This window comes from Periplaneta americana, chromosome 15 (genome assembly GCF_040183065.1).
Source record: "Periplaneta americana isolate PAMFEO1 chromosome 15, P.americana_PAMFEO1_priV1, whole genome shotgun sequence".
In the NCBI taxonomy this organism is placed as follows: domain Eukaryota; kingdom Metazoa; phylum Arthropoda; class Insecta; order Blattodea; family Blattidae; genus Periplaneta; species Periplaneta americana.
Window position 1 is genome coordinate 58,948,590 of NC_091131.1, and position 17,360 is coordinate 58,965,949.

Sequence of the window (17,360 nt, forward strand, 5' to 3'; positions counted from 1 at the left end):
CTGTGGTAATTTCAATATGGATAGTGAAGCCAGAGGTATGTACAGTTATTTAATGTAAAAATACGTAGTTATCCTTGCTGAATAGAGGTAGAAATGTAATATTGATGCCAGATGAAAATAAAACTCTCAAAGTTTTTTCGTCTGTAAGTTTGAGGCACTGAAGGAAACAAAAGACGGTAAGAATTGAACAAATGCAATAAATTTCATTGTTACAATTAATTACAGTATACAGGGTGGATGTGTTTTGTGACTAGCAAAATTTGAATCTGTGACTCTGAAATCAGCTACAAGGATCGGTCCGGTTTTTTTTTTTTTTTTTTTTTTTTGCTACTACTGTACAACACTAGCTGATCCTTTCATTACACTGACACCATCATAAGTTTGTGCAATACAGTTTTGCATATTTAAACTATACTTACTCAGTGTTTCTTTTATGTAAGTTAGAAGTGAAGTGGCGTCTAACAAGTTAGCTGGTCTAAAACTTAAAAAGCGTTCATGAACTTTGTCATTTAGGTAAAAACGAACGACGACAGGTAACTGTTCAGTTTTACTTACATCTTTAGTTTTGTCTACCATAATGGCAAAATACATAGCGCTGTTTGTTTGCTCACAACATCAAGAGTAACACTAGCAAGGACATTTAAGATTTCATTCTGAATCGATGGATGAGTATAATTAGCATTTTTTGGTCCTTCTTTTAGTTTTTTTTACATTGAGATTGTTTTTAGATATTAGCTGTAGTAACTAATAGAAAATTTCCGCGATTTTCACTATCTTGGGTTTCATCGTTGCCTCTCTGAGCGATACCTTGTACAGCAGTAAACCTGGGGATTTCTATTATTTGCCCAACATACATACGATTTTCTCGCACTTTAATTGCGTATGCTTCGCTTATCAAGGTCCCAACTGATGTTTGTGGATCTCTTATTTTCAAGCGTCGGTATTTTTTCCCATGCAGCACAACTTTTTTTTATGAGATTCAACATTTTCATATTTTTTATCCTTGCGTCGGCGGAAAGTGCTTTTTCCAGTTATATCCGCCCTTCGTTGTTAGAGACGAACAACGACCACTCTCAGTCGAAATAAACGGTATGGGAAACAAAATGTAGCATCTTGGGACACACTATACTCCAGCCAAGAGAAAGTTTTAAACCATTCAGACTGGAAACTTCTTTTGTCCTCCTTCCCACATGTTCTTTTCGGGTATTCATTTAACATGAACAGTTGAGGACCGTCGGAAACTGATTTAGCTATATCAAGGGGGGAAGCCCTTTTCACTCTCATTAAGCGCGACTACATCACACTCTATCGCTTTCGCTTCACTTTCAGATTCTATCGTAACATCTTTATCTTCACTTATATTTCTTTGTTTCGGCGTAATTTTTGAAAATAAGTCCGAAATATTACGTTTTCGCCCGGTAGACATTATAAGAGACTGTAGAATTTCCCTTTTTACAACCAAATCACTTAATATCTTATAATTATGAACAAAATATTATTTAAACTGGTACTCATAAGAACACACTATGTAAGAAATCAACTGTATATTGCACTGTCACACTGATGAAAGGTACATTATTGTCGTGATAAGCGCTCATTTCGTAACACAGCTTAACAATAATATGACGTCATATGAAAATTCAAATTCATTCAATCTTCAGGTAAGCCTTCACAGATAGTCATGTTGTTCTACGTAGATTATAATCATGTTAATTTCATTTAATAAAAATGTTAAATATATTGAAAAGTAATTAATGTAGCCTATGATAGGCTTACCAATAATGAGTCTGACATCCGGGAATGTTCATTGTCGAGTCGACTGCATTGCACCAATACATATTACTGCTAACGACATTCAAGCAGATGTAACGCTATTAATTTAGTGACTGAGTAAAAACAAGATTAATGTTGATTTGCATTTAACTGTGAATTGTGTAAAATGTCAAATGTTATGTACAGTAATGGCTAGTTTTTATTTCTCGCGTTTAATGAAATTTGTTTTACACTCTTACAGGAAAATGTTTGTTTTTGTTCTTCAAAATAAGTTATGCATAGTACTTTTTAAATAAATTGCCCAAATCACGGCTTTAAATGTCCTTTGAGTTGCGGAAAGAGGTGCTCCGATTTTTATGGGGTGCTTGCGCACTCTTTCGCACCCTCCTAACGACGTCCCTGACGATGAGGATAGACAGTAACACAGCAGGTTTGTTAGCGTTCTGATTTGCTAGAAAGATGGTTCACTTTATGAGCTAACACAGATGGCACTAAAAACCGAAAATAAAATATGGGTCTTAGCATGTTCTTTACGTGGACACTTTAGTTATAATATTATTATGTAGTATTGCTCGATTATAGGTTATTTCTCACTGCGTGAACTTCATAGAACATTGTGTGTATACTTCGACCCATACCATTTCCGTACAAATAAACTTCGCGTTACTTCACGTGTGCGTATTATGCTACAGTCACCTGAAATTCGAATGGTAATCAGTAGAGACGAGAATTCCATGCAAATACATGTTTTAAAGGAACATAGGACATAGCTCGAACTTAGTACTTACCCATTTCATTACTTGCCGGTTCCAAATATGTGTTCTTTTCCCGTGCATATTTACATGTTTCGGCCTTTTGGGATAAAAACATGCATAAATCATATTTAAGCAATTTTTAGTTTAATCATGCATATAATATACATTAAATTTAGTTTAAATGCATGTTTTAATGGTTTTGAGTGGATACTTTAGTTTCTAGATTTTTTATAATCCTCATTTTAGTTTCAGGAATTAGGATTGAAGAAGGAAAAAAAAAAAAAAACTAAATAATAGGAAAAGGTTCATTCAAGTTTGCACCCATAATTTCTTGCGATGTAGAGAGGTCATTCTCTGCCTACAAAAACATATTGACTGACAAGCGCAGTAACTTAACAGAAACCAATTTAGAAACGTTGTTAGTTGTTAACTGTGCACAGAAATTTGAGTGAAATAAGAAATTTGCAATGAAAATGGAATTGCATATTTTAATGTATTTTTCGCTTGATCGTGCGTGTTTCATAGTTTGATAGTGCATCAATGCATGCATATTTTGGGATTTTATAGTGCATGAAATTCTCGTCTCCATTAATAAGTATTAAAATAACAATATAATAGCAACTTATAGTACAGGATAAAGTTAATGATAATTTCCATGAGCGCATAAAATCTCTTTACTTTAGTGATCTAAACAATATGTTATACATTACTAGTATCTGAACCAGCTTATATAAGAAAATTAATTTTAAATTTTAGGCCTATTCTTGGAAATGTGTTGGTTGTGAAGAAGTGATAAATGAATGAATGTGTGAATTTTATTATTAGTAATATGTTGGTTAAGTTAAACAACGCAGAACTGCATGCTTTGTATTCTTCACCTGACATAATTAGGAACATTAAATCCAGACATTTGAGATAGGCAGGGCATGTAGCACGTATGGGCGAACCCAGAAATGCATATAGAGTGTTAGTTGGGTGGCCGGAGAGAAAAAGACCTTTGAGTAGGCCGAGACGTGGATGGGAGGATAATGTTAAAGTGGATTTGAGGGAGGTGGGATATGATAATAGAGACTGGATTGATCTTGCACAGGATAGGGACCGATGGCGGGCTTATGTGAGGGCGGCAATGAACCTGCGGGTTCCTTAAAAACCATTTGTGAGTAAGTAAGTAAGATCTGGTGTTCTCGCGAAATAGTGCCTCACAGCACAATATGACATTAGAGAAAAGTGTTTGTTTGGTGTCCCAAACAACCTCGTGGAGTTTGTCGGCTTAATTATTACTTTTCACTGTGTATAACGAGGCAGAACTTGGACGTCACCTTTGTCTGATGACAACTTGATATTTATAACCTTCTAAAATATGTATTTGTTTGTACAAAGTTTTGAGTGATGTAGCTCCATATTTTAACATGAAAATACACATAGTAAATCACTCATTTATGTTAGTAAGATTACTATTTTTCTTATAAGACTTGCTGGCTTCACCAGTGGCATATGACGTTTTTACTGAATAATAATAATAATAATAATAATAATAATAATAATAATAATAATAATAATAATAATACTTACTTACTTAGGGGAAACCAGAGCGGGAGGGATACCGGGGTAGAACGGGATAGTGCGTCTATTTCCCACCAGAGGCGCGGCAATCACCTGTAACGTTCTAGTGTCCTTCGGTAGGCTGCTGTGCTTTGTTCGGTGAGGTTGGAATGTTATTGTAAGTTGTTTGCTTTGAGATCTCAGTAGAGTTGCGGAAATTTGACTGCTGCTGTAACATTTCGCAAGTGTTTAGCCAAGGTAAGCTAAGTTGAGCTGTATTTTTCAGAATTAACCGCTTCTTCTATTAAATTCAGCATGCTTTCAACTACATCATTTTCACATTACAACAGAGAAAAGCGTATGATACGTGATAACGATGTGATATTCTTTCAATAAGTGTTCTTGGGGCGGAACGGGGTTCAGGTCGATCTTCGCTTATCACATTTATTCTTTCTTACTTTAATGTATTGCATATTGTTTCTTTTGTGTGCAGATGGTACGGACTTATTTAAAAAAGACAGAAAGGCGACAATGGTCCGCAGAAAGCATGGAAGAAGCCGTTGATTCTGTAATTAGTAGGAAAATGGGCTACAAAAAAGCATCAGAACAGTTTAACGTGCCTTCAACAACTCTAGAACGTTATGTGAAAAAGAAAAAGGAAAATCCAATGGCGACAGTTGATAAAACATTAGGAAAATTTCAGTGTGTGTTCAATGCAGAGCAAGAACTTGAACTGGCACAATATCTAAAGTATATGCAAAAAATACTTTTTGGTATAACAATGAAAGAATTCCGTAGGTTGGCATACCAGCTGGCAGAGAGAAACGGTTGCAAGCATCCTTTCAATAAGAATACGGGAATGGCAGGAGAAGATTGGGGTCTAGGATTCATGGCTCGTCACCCTGATTTAAGCATGAGAAAACCAGAAGACACATCGGGAGCGCGAGCAATGAGCTTCAACAAGGTTGCAGTGTCTCAATTTTTTGCGTTGTTGACACATGTCATTGATGAAAATAAATTAACAGGAGCACAAATCTATAACTGTGATGAAACTGGCATGACCGTGGCACCTAAACAGCATTCCAAAATTATCGCAACAAAGGGGCAGCGTCAGGTTGGTGTGTTAACATCAGCAGAACGTGGCAACACAGTGACTGTTGAAATTTGTTGTTCGGCGGCTGGAAATTTTATGCCTCCCATGTTAATCTACCCTAGGAAACGGAAACAACAGGAATTTGAAGTTGGTTTACCTTCAGGAGGCTGGGCCGAAGTTAATGATTCCGGATGGATGACAGCCGATCTATTTCTGAAGTGCCTGAAGAAATTCATTGCATTTCTAACGCCAAAAAGGAAAGACCTGTGGTTCTTCTTCTGGACGGTCATGCTTCACACACAAAGAGCTTGGATGTTATTGATCTAGCTCGCAACAACGGTGTTATTTTACTGTGTTTTCCTCCTCATTGCTCCCATCGGCTCCAGCCACTGGACGTGGCATTTATGAGACCTTTGAGCTTATATTACGAGGATGAGGTGAGAAGATGGTTAAGATCGAACCCAGGAAAAGTAGTCACCTTATGGCAAGTTTGAACTCTTTTCGGACAGGCTTTCATAAACGCTGCGAACATGAGAACTGCGCTAAAAGGATTCGTAAAGACAGGCATCTGGCCAACAAACAGAAATGTCTTCTCCGATGATGATTTTCTATCGGCAGCAACGACTAATATTCAGATTGCTGACGGAGAGTTACCTGCTATGAATCAAGAAATTCTGGAAACCGAAAGAGCAAACGATATTCCAATCGTTCCCTCCTCAGTTCGGCCTGTTGAATTGACGACTTCGGTGGATGAACCGGAACCTCTGTGTTCCGGGATGCCAGATACCCCCACACATAGGCCTAATTCACTTAATTCCAGTTTCCCCTTCCCTTTCCCCGGAAAGTGCTATGCCGGTCCCAAAAGTGAAAATTGGTCAGAGGAGGGTAGCAAGAAAAAGAGGGAAAACAGCAATTCTCACTTCCAGCCCCTATAAAGCACAAATGCAAGAAGCACAAAAAACCAAAGAAGTGAAACACACTAAAGTGAAAAGGAAACTGTTAGACCAAGAAAAGATAGGAAACTCAGAAAAACAATCGAGGCCTAAACCGAAGAAGGTAAGGAAAACTGCTGAAGAAAAAGTTGAAGACTCAGAATGTTTCTACTGCAACGAGCTTTATTCCACGTCAAATGAGGGGTGGGTGTCATGTGTAAAGTGCTAGCAACGGGCTCGTAACTCGTGTGTTGGTACAGAAAGTGATGACGATGATTTCGTTCTCATTTGTGAGACTTGCAAAGTGTAAATTAAAGGATAACTGAGAGCATTCCACGGGATAAGGCGCACCTTTTTTTTTTTTTTTTTCATATTTCAGTAATGAGAACTGTGAAATATTGTTTCTTTTATGCGTTCTATTTGTGATAAAATGTTTAAATAAAACATACCTCATGTTTCGTATTCCTACCTTATCATTTGCACCTCAAAACTTTACTTGAATCATTAGGTACCCCGTCCCGCCCCGGTGTCCCCTACTTACTTACTTACTTACTTATTACTTACTTACTTACATACTTACTTACTGGCTTTTAAGGAACCCGGAGGATCATTGCCGCCCTCACATAAGCCCGCCATTGGTCCCTATCCTGAGCAAAATTAATCCATTCTCTATCATCATATCCCACCTCCCTCAAATGCATTTTAACATTATCTTCCCACCTACGTCTTGGCCTCCCTAAAGGTCTTTTCCCTCCCGCTTCCCAACTAACACTCTATATGCATTTCTGGATTCGCCCATACGTGCTCCATGCCCTGCCCATCTCAAACGTCTGGATTTCATGTTCCTAATTATGTCAGGTGAAGAATACAATGCGTGCAGTTCTGTGTTGTGTAACTTTCTCCATTCTCCTGTAACTTCATCCCTCTTAGCCCCAAAATATTTTCCTAAGAATCTTATTCTCAAACACCCGTAGTCTCTGTTCCACTCTCAAAGTGAGAGTCCAAGTTTCACAACCATACAGAACAACCGGTAATAATAATAATAATAATAATAATAATAATAATAATAATACTTACTTACAAATGGCTTTTAAGGAACCCGGAGGTTCATTGCCACCCTCACATAAGCCCGCCATCGGTCCCTATCCTGTGCAAGATTAATCTAGTCTCTATCATCATATCCTATCTCCCTCAAATCCATTTTAATATTATCCTCCCATCTACGTCTCGGCCTCCTCAAAGGTCTTTTTCCCTCCGGTCTCCCTACAACCATCCTATATGCATTTCTGAATTCGCCCATACGTGCTACATGTCCTGCCCATCTCTAACGTCTGAATTTAATGTTCCTAATTTTGCAGGTGAAGAATACAATGCGTGCAGTTCTGCGTTGTGTAACTTTCTCCATTCTCCTGTAACTTCATCCCTCTTATCCCCAAATATTTTCCTAAGAATCTTATTCTCAAACTCCCTTATTCACTGTTCCTCTCTCAAAGTTTCACAACCATACAGAACAACCTGTAATATAACTGTTTTATAAATTCTAACTTTCAGATTTTTTGACAGCACACTAGATGACAAAAGCTTCTCAACCGAATAATAACACGCATTTCCCATATTTATTCTGCGTATAATTTCCTCCCGAGTGTCATTTATATTTATTACTGTTGCTCTAAGATATTTGAATTTTCTAACCACTTCGAAGGATAAATCTCCAATTTCTATGTTTCCATTTCGTACAATATTCTGGTCACGAGACAATCATGTACTTTGTCTTTTCGGGATTTACTTCCAAACCTATCGCTTTATTTGCTTCAAGTAAAATTCCCGTGTTTTCCCTAATCGCGTGTGAATTTTCTCCTAACATACTCACGTCATCCGCATAGACAAGAAGCTGGTGTAACCCGTTCAATTCAAAACCCTGTCTGTTATCCTGAACTTTCCTAATGACACATTCTAGACCGAAGTTAAAAGGTAAAGGTGATAGTTCATCTCCTTGCTTTAGCCCACAGTGAATTGGAAATGCATTAGATAGAAATTGGCCTATACGGACTCTACTGTAAGTGTCACTGAGACACATTTTAAATAAATCGAACTAGTTTCTTGGGAATACCAAATTCAATAAGAATATTATATAAAACTTCTCTCTTAACCGAGTCATATGCCTTCTTGAAATCTATGAATAACTGGTGTACTGTACCCTTATCCTCCCATTTTTCTCCAATATCTGTCGAATACAAAAAATCCAATCAATAGTCGATCTATTACGCCTAAAACCGCACTGATGATCCCCAATAATTTTATCTACGTATGGAGTTAATCTTCTCAAAAGAATATTGGACAAAATTTTGTACGACGTCAACAAAAGTGATATTCCTCGAAAGTTACCACAGTTAGTTTTGTCCCCCTTTTTAAAAATAGGTACAATTATGGATTCCTTCCATTGTTGTGGTACAATTTCCTTTTCCCAAATAACAAGTACAAGTTTATAAATTTCACTAGATAAAGTCCTTCCACCCTCTTGTATTAATGGTGCTGGAATTTGATCGATACCTGGAGACTTGTACTTTTTCAGACTTTCTATCGCAATTTCGACTTCTTAAAGTGTGGGTTCGGGTATAAATGGCTTAGCTGTTTGTAATTTTCTAAACGTATACTTTTCAGTGAAGTGTTTACAATGTGGATTCTCAAGTTTATGCAGTGAAATATTGACACATGTCCGTATCAGACACAAATCATAATAAAAAGTTGACTGATCTGAAATCGAATCAATATACAATTTCACATGTTCGATGTATCTTTCAGAATCATAATATTTTTGTAAATCACGTCGTTTTTTAACTTTTATGTCTAACTAATACACTTATACCATAATATGGCTGAAAAATAGTCTACTCCGAACTCTTTTACAAGCACAGGGAAAGTTACAGAGTGTATTGACGTCATTTTAATACATCTTCACAGTGCCTTCCCTAGATCACAACTGAACTGACGAAAGATTTACCTTTTTAAACAGATAAAAGGAACCTGTATCGAAACAGCGTACAGTAAACAATACAAAACCCGCATCCATTAAACTTCGAATAAACAAAGCTCCCTTCAGGAGACGTTTGGGGAGGCCGAGACGTAAATGGGAGGATAATACTAAAATGGGTTTGAAGGAGGTGGGATATGATGATAGAGACTGGATTAATCTTGCACAGGATAGAGACCGATGGCGGGTTCCTTAAAAACCATTTGTAAGTAAGTAACCATAGTGACGAAGACAGCGAAGACTTCTACAGACTGCTAGAAGACACAATTGAGAGACACAGATCACACAGAAACTTCATATTAGGCGACTTCAACAGCAAAGTAGGGAACAAACTCCACGCACAAGAGGACCCAGTTGGGCCGTACGGCTACGGGACAAGGAACGCAAGAGGAGAACGACTGGTACAATTCGCCACAGAACAGAGAATGGTGAAACTAAACACGTTCTTCAGAAAGCGTAGCGAAGCAAGGTGGACCTGGAAACACCCCAACGGTACGACAAAAAACGAACTGGACTACATACTAACCGACAGCCTAGCAGGTACGAGGGACATACAAGTCGTACTAAACCTGACATTCTCGACGGATCACAGAATGGTACGCGCCACGGTGAATATAAAGAGAAACAGAAGACATTTTGGGAATGCAATAGCGAGCACCATTGACAGCCTAGATAGGCACACTTTCGGCCTTGCACTACAGGAGCGACTACAAGAAGTGGACCTATCCTCCCAGCGCGACCCACAGGATCTATACAACTCCATCGAAGCGGCCCTTACCCAAGCATCAATCACAGCCATGAGAACAAATGGAACTAGGGAAAACAGTTCCAAGCTCAGCCCGTTAACAATTGCATTAATTGAACAAAGGAAGAGATTATATCCAAGCAGGGACGAAAACGAGGACAATAAAAACCAGTACGCAGAGATTGATAGGCAAACAAAAAGGGCGATCAGAAGGGACGTACGTGAACACAACACAGAGGCAGTAAGAGCAATACTGGAATCATCCAAATCAACAAGAAAAGCAAGAAAACAGAGAGGAAGTGAGAAGCAATGGCTCTTGGGAGCACGGGTACCCAGAGGCAACCGTCTAACAGAAAAAGAAGACATTGTGACGGCAGCCACAAACTACTACAGATCACTATACACCAGCTCCAAACAGGAAGCGAATCCAAGCGACAGTATTCAAATGAACAACGTAGACGACAACGAGGTCCCACCAATACTTCAAAGCGAGGTCAGGACAGCGATAGGGGAACTCAAATCCGGAAAAGCGCCAGGAGAAGACAACATCCACAACGAACACCTGAAACTCGGTCAAGACTCCTTGCTAACGCCGCTTACCGCAGTCTTCAACGAAATACTCAAATCGGAGACAGTACCCCACCAATGGAAGACAAGCAAAATTATTCTACTCCACAAAAAAAGTGCCAAGGACGACCTGAACAACTACCGTTCAATCAGCCTGATGTCAAATATCTACAAGCTGTTCTCTAAGATAATCACAAGGAGATTCACGGAAGTACTGGATGACAACCAAGCTCCAGACCAGGCAGAATTTCGCTCAGGTTACAGCATGGTGGATCATCTACAGACAATCAACCAGGTCATAGAAAAAACGGACGAATTCAATATTCCCCTCTATCTCGCATTTATAGATTTCAAGAAAGCATTTGACTCGGTAGAACACTCCTGTGTATTACAGGCGCTGAGCAACCAGGGAGTCGAGCACAAATATATCAACATCCTAACCAAGCTCTACGGAGACTCGCACGCCACCATGATGACAGAACGAGAAGGACAAACATTCAGAATAGAAAGAGGAGTCCGACAAGGTGATCCGATCTCACCAAAGTTATTTACTGGCCTCCTGGAAGACATATTCCGTAAGCTAAAGTGGAAGAAAAGACATGGTATCAATATAAACGGATATCGGCTCACGAACCTAAGATTCGCGGATGACATCGTACTTTTCGCTAAAAACGCCACCGACCTACAAGAGATGATACAGGAACTAAGCGATTGCAGCGCACACGCAGGCCTAAGCATGAACATGGAAAAAAACCCAAGTCATGACGAACAGCCAACCACAACCAATCCAAGTCAACGCAACCAGATTAGAGTACGTGGAGGAATACATCTATCTGGGCCAATTGGTCGGATTCAAAAGCTGCATGACGAGAGAACTAAAAAGAAGAATTGCATCAGCATGGAGAGCTTTCTGATCACTGCAATTCATACTCCTTGACAAGAAACTGAACCGCAAACTAAAGCTGGAGGTGCTGCAATCCTGTATCCTCCCAACCTTACTTTACGGCTGTCAGACCTGGAAACTGACCGTGAACCAGAAGACACAGATTCAGATCTGCCAGCGCGAAATGGAGAGGAAAATCCTAGGACTCTCCGTCAGAGACAAGATTTCCAACACCAGACTCAAGCAGATAACAAACACCAGAGACATGGCACACCAAGGGGAGCGCCTGAAATGGAAATGGGGAGGCCACGTGTCGAGACTTCAAGGCTGCAGATGGGCCCATATTTCCACCACGTGGGACCCACGCATCGGGAGGCGAAACCGAGGAAGACCTGGGACCAGATGGGCGGACTTCTTCAAGAGCCTAGCTGGACCCCTGTGGTCCAGAACAGCCAAGAACCGAGAAGAATGGAGATCGCTACAGTTTGCAAGTATCGAGTGAGAGTGCAAGTGTACACACACGAACGATGAACAAAACTTATATAGAACAGAACCTACCGTCATGCGGATTAGCTCACCGCATGATCTCTAAAGAGCTCCCCTTTTTAGGAGGCCATAGCCCTTCACGGGAAATCCAAAGGCTATTTCATTCATTCATTCATTCATTCATTCATTCATTCATTCATTCAAGATCTGTTGTTCTCGAGAGATAGTGCCTCACAGCACAATATGACATTAGAGAAAAGTGTTTGTATTGGTGTCCCATACAACCTCGTGGAGTTTGTCGGTCTATTTATTACTTTTCACTCTGTATAACCAGGCAGAACTAGCAAGTCTCCTGTGTCTGATAATGTCAACTTGATATTTATAACCTTTTAAAATATGTATTTGTTTGTACAAAGTTTTGAGTGACATAGCTCCATATTTTCACATGAAAATACACATAGTAAATCACTCATTTATATTAATAAGACTAATATTTTTCTTGTAAGACTTGCTGGCTTCACCACTGGCATATGACGTTTTCACTGAATAATAATAATAATAATAATAATAATAATAATAATAATAATAATAATAGTAATAAACTTACTGATATTACATTATTATTAATAGTTGCAATCATAATAATATTTAGCACATTTTTGACAACTGATGTTAGCTATTAGAGATGCCAGCATATTGTAATTTTGTCGTGCTGGTATTGTTTACTTGCCGGCGATTTTTAATCTCTGTTTTGTAAGTCTGTATATCCAGATATTTCACGTCTCGTGGCATAGAGACGCACGTAGTGTAATCTCATAGAGTTTTTTCGTAGTCAAGACATGGTATTTACTGTACATGTTAAGTATACTGTAATCTCTGTTAGTCTTCTGTTTTGTTTATTTTGATACATGCAAGGACACATATTCTTCAAATGTAATACTAATAGGCATATTATATAATAAATAGAGTAGGCCTAATTCTTGTACATACACTTAAAATGACAATTGAGGGGTTGGGTGCAAGAAAGGCACTTCTCTGAAATGCAAGTTTTGAGAAAATTGATGTTGAAAATTCAAACCGTAATAATGTTATTGAATCAGCTTTGATAATAACGAGGTTTATGCCATATGGAATATAGTTGTCTTTAGTAACTACTTACAAATATATTTTGCACCTCATATGAAAGGAAATACTAAAACCGAGTAAATTAAAAGACCATGGATGTGCCCTTCTTGCAGAGAACACGTTAAAACCAGTAAACATCAAGTGTTGTGAATAAATCCAAACAAAATAATAATTTTAACCTTTAATACATTATACCAAATGAAAATATCGAACTTCTCTAACAATTTGTGGCCTTATGAAAACAAATACAAGCATCGAGACTTAGGCAAGTAAAAACAAAAGACAATGAGTGTGTTACTGTAAACACTAGTGTGTTCAAGTATTACAGATATTCATCTTGATAGTCATTGCCTGAATCAATATCTATGTCGTCATGTTCAGTGGCATCATTCTGAGTACTAGAAATAAAAATGTTCCTATCATACCACTCCCTTTCTTCAGTTGACAAGATCTTCATAAGATCTCTTAGGTCGTCTAGCTTGCTCTTTTTGATGGACGGTGTTTGAAGTTCTCCGAAGTCAAGAAGTTCCAGCTTGTGGTCCTGCCAATACTTGAAGGGCTCAAAGACAGCTGCGTACGATTTGGATGCAGACATTATGCCGAAATGAGAATAGTGTATCCGAACACTTTTTTGGGTTTTAAACTAACTGGTTTTGCTTGTTGGCTGAACACTGAATAGTGTATTCAGACCTGTGGCCCAGTCCTTGATGAGACTTCAAATGTACTTGGATTTTTTTCGATAGCTAAAAACTATCGTTAGGTATGATTCCGGAGTAAAAAGTCTTTCTTGCCGTTTTTTCACAGTCCCGAAGAGTCCAAATTTACGGTCGCAAACACAATTCCAATGGCCGCGTACTGGAAAAATATGCTCAATCTCAACTTGCAAAGATTTGGAAAGCCAACTACTAAATCGGAATACTGTTCTGTTCTTATTTTGGCCTCCGACAGCGTATGAGAAGAAATACATTTTCTTCACTGTTTGTGTGTCTAGTAACTTCCTTGAAATAACATCGTAGAGGAAAGAGCATACAGAGTTCAGGTCTTTTTTTGCTTGATTTTCTATAAACCAATAATGGGAACTACTACCATCGTTGTGGCAATGAACGTTAAATACAAACATCCTTAAAAGCCTTTTATAGAACTGGGACATGATAGTCAGTTTCGGCAGTGGCAAATTCTGCCCATAAACTCAAAAACCAAAAAACTTTCATCACCACAAGCCAGACAGATGATTCTGTCTTTGAGTTGTATGTATACGCATTGACATTGTTCTTATAAATCTGGTAGTCAGCTTTGCACGGATCGTTCGAATTTTCTTTGAGTAAAATCTTATATTTAGCGCAGAAGTCGCAAGTATCCGTGCGAGGCTGCCCGAATGAGAACTCAGAGTTTTCTCTAAAGTATCGATGCTATGTTGCGTACTTCATCTTAAGCATGTGTCCAGTATTTTCATGAAAAAACTCGGAGAATAATTCCCAGGATTATCAAAATATTTTCTCGACGTTGAGGCGTCACAATAGTGTGTAGTTTTGTGTGGAAGCATTGACCAATGTTCTTGTACTAAATCCCAAACATGAGAGGCAATCTTGTTCGGTCGATTAGAATGCTTTCCCCTCATATCAGCAAGTACAGATGATGTCCCAGCACACAGCTTTTGCTGGATGGTTCGCAATCTCTTAGGACCGCATTGGAAAAGTTCTATCACAAACTGCTTACAAACTGAATGTTTATGTTCTAAATGTTTCACTTCATATTTCCAGTTAAAAATCCTAGGAATATTCTTGGGTTTTGCAGTGCGTTCTTTCTGCTCTATAGGGATTAATATTGTTGCGAGATACATGTCCTGTTCACCAATAGTTTCGTATTTACAACATTGTTTGTTACAGCAGTTGTGGACTCGTTGAAACTTCTTCTCTGCTATGACTGTGCCGGTTGTAGCAACATATTGTTTACCTGATTCTTGGTTGACTTTTGCTGTATTTCTTTTCCACTTACTTTCCTCCACACGCTTCTTCAAACCCTTTCCCTTCTCTTCAACAACAGCCGCACTGTGCGTAGAAGCTGTGGATCCCGTAGTAGGACTCATGACTCTTCCAAATTACTATAAAAATGAACCACAGACTGAGCACAACACCAAACAAGTATATCATAACCTCAAGCAACTACTTTACAGCAGGAAATGTCAGTGCGTACTTGAGTTCATGGCACAGGAAACAGAGTACAGAATTGTGATCTATGCACGCCTTCACATTTTGGGTACTCCTGACGTCTATGATCAAGTATTGAACTGCAACTTGGTATCATATGCATAACAGATCAGAGAACACAATAAAGCGTTTTACTCAAAAAGGGCACATCCTTTAAAATGCCCTTCTTGCACCCAGCCCCTCAATTATAATCTAAGAAGTATATATTTGAAAATATAAATAAAAGCAGCTCCACTGATTAAAACACAACTTTCGATTGAGTCCACCACTGCACTGCTCTCATTCTCGCGCACTCGTCCACTTGCTTGCTGCACCTCTGTCCCGAGCGCCTGTTTGGGGCAGCTCCCTTGGCCAGGCCTGTATTAGACTATCAGGCACAATGTTTTTTTTTTTTTAACTGTGCTATCAGAAGTTACGTGGTGAGGTGTTTCAGTCCCCATCACGCGAAAGATAAATCAAATAATTCATATCTTTCAATCATCACACAACACAGTTTAAAGGTCTTTTTTTTTCACTATGCTAATACTTTGTAAGTTGCCCATATTTAAACGTTAATCCAGAAATCTGTGAAACTAAACAAACATTCAAAGGAAACTGACCTCACTAATGATTAGGATTTTAAACAGCATTTTCAACAATTAGATTAGAAATTCTGAATTTAATTCTTACAACAAACTAAAGGGGCTATTCCAACAAGCTTTAACGTATAACTGTAACTCATCTCAGGCATCACGATGCCTGCATGCCCGCTATAAGACACGTGATTTCTAAACTTCACAGGTGCACTGAGAATTATCACATGACAAAGAACACACTCACATTATTAAAGGAAGTAGCTATTCTTCCGTAAGGAAGTGTAACGTTTGAAGTTTTTCCCTAACATGTACATCAGTTTGTAAATATACCCTTCTGAGTTCTTTAATAAAGTCAGGTAAAGTTTTTGTTTTGTTTTTCAACATATAATAAATAAATCCCATGGCAAGCCACAATATACTAAAATAATGAGGAGTCTGTGGTACGTCCAGGTCAAAAACGATCCGCAGATTTGTGTTCGGGTTCGTTGCCTTATGCACATTATTTAGCTGTTGCTGAACCCACAGCCAAATACCCCTTGTAAGATCTGAACATCTTGTTAGTCTGTGGCTAATTGTATCAATAGTCCCACATTTATTACACTGTGGAGTTGGGACAATGTGGTACATGTATTTTCTCTCTTCCGTCATAATTATCCCATTAATTAGCGCATATGTCTCCCATTTCCAACTTGATGGTATATGTGGTATTTTAAAATATGACCAAATCTTCTTCCAGTTCTTATTAGGAAATTTACATTGTACACTCAGTAAACACCTCACTTGATCTTGGAAGTAGCTGTAGATCAGTTTAGTTGTTATTTGTTCTGCTGCAATATTTGTGGCTTCCAAAAATTTGTTGGCGTCAGTGGTAAGTTTTGTCAAAGACCTAGTCATACCGGATGCATGCACTGAAGCAACATAGTTCGATATACGCACTAGAGTGTCTATATTGTGATCAGTGCGTATTATCTATTTTATAAATAGAGCATCACATTTAGTTTTTACATTAATTAACTGTAAACCTCCTTCTTTGGTCGACAATCTGCATTGAGGTCGTGCGATACGAAATACGAAACCTTTCCACAAATAGAATCCTAAAATCTTTTCAATTTGTTGAGCTGTATGAATGGGTATCGGAAGAACTTGGGCAAGGTACCATATTTTGGATAAAATAAACGTTTTTATAAGCCACACTTTTTGAATAACATTCAAATTTCGACTGAGGTGTCTTTGGATTCCATATCTGATTTTGTTAACAATATCTTTCCAATTTGTCTCAATAACATCCATGATATTGGGTGTAAATAGTATCCCTAAAATTTTCATTTTATTCACATTAGTAAATTGAGATGATATCGTTTGTCCTCTTGGAGTTAGGGCCATGAACGTACTTTTCGTAAAATTAATGACAGAGTTTGACGCATTCCCGAATACTTGTAGAACTTCTTGAATACGTGTAGGATCGGTTGTTTCTTTGCATAAAATAATCACATCGTCGGCATAGGCATAAACCGGGGGTACAGTCACCATCTGTCTGTTATTGCACAAGGAAAGGGTCAGCATCCTCAGCAGTGGTTCTAATGCACATGTAAATAATATCATTGACATTGGACAGCCCTGACGAACGGATCTTTGTATGGCGATTG

At 38.5% G+C, this 17,360-nt stretch overlaps 1 long non-coding RNA gene across 1 annotated transcript in view; it reads left to right on the forward strand.

Annotated features, from left to right (window-relative positions):
* The window catches only part of LOC138714990 (uncharacterized), a 182,341-nt gene that overhangs the window by 106,025 nt on the left and 58,956 nt on the right, over positions 1-17,360 (forward strand). The gene's annotated exons all lie outside the window — the stretch shown is intronic.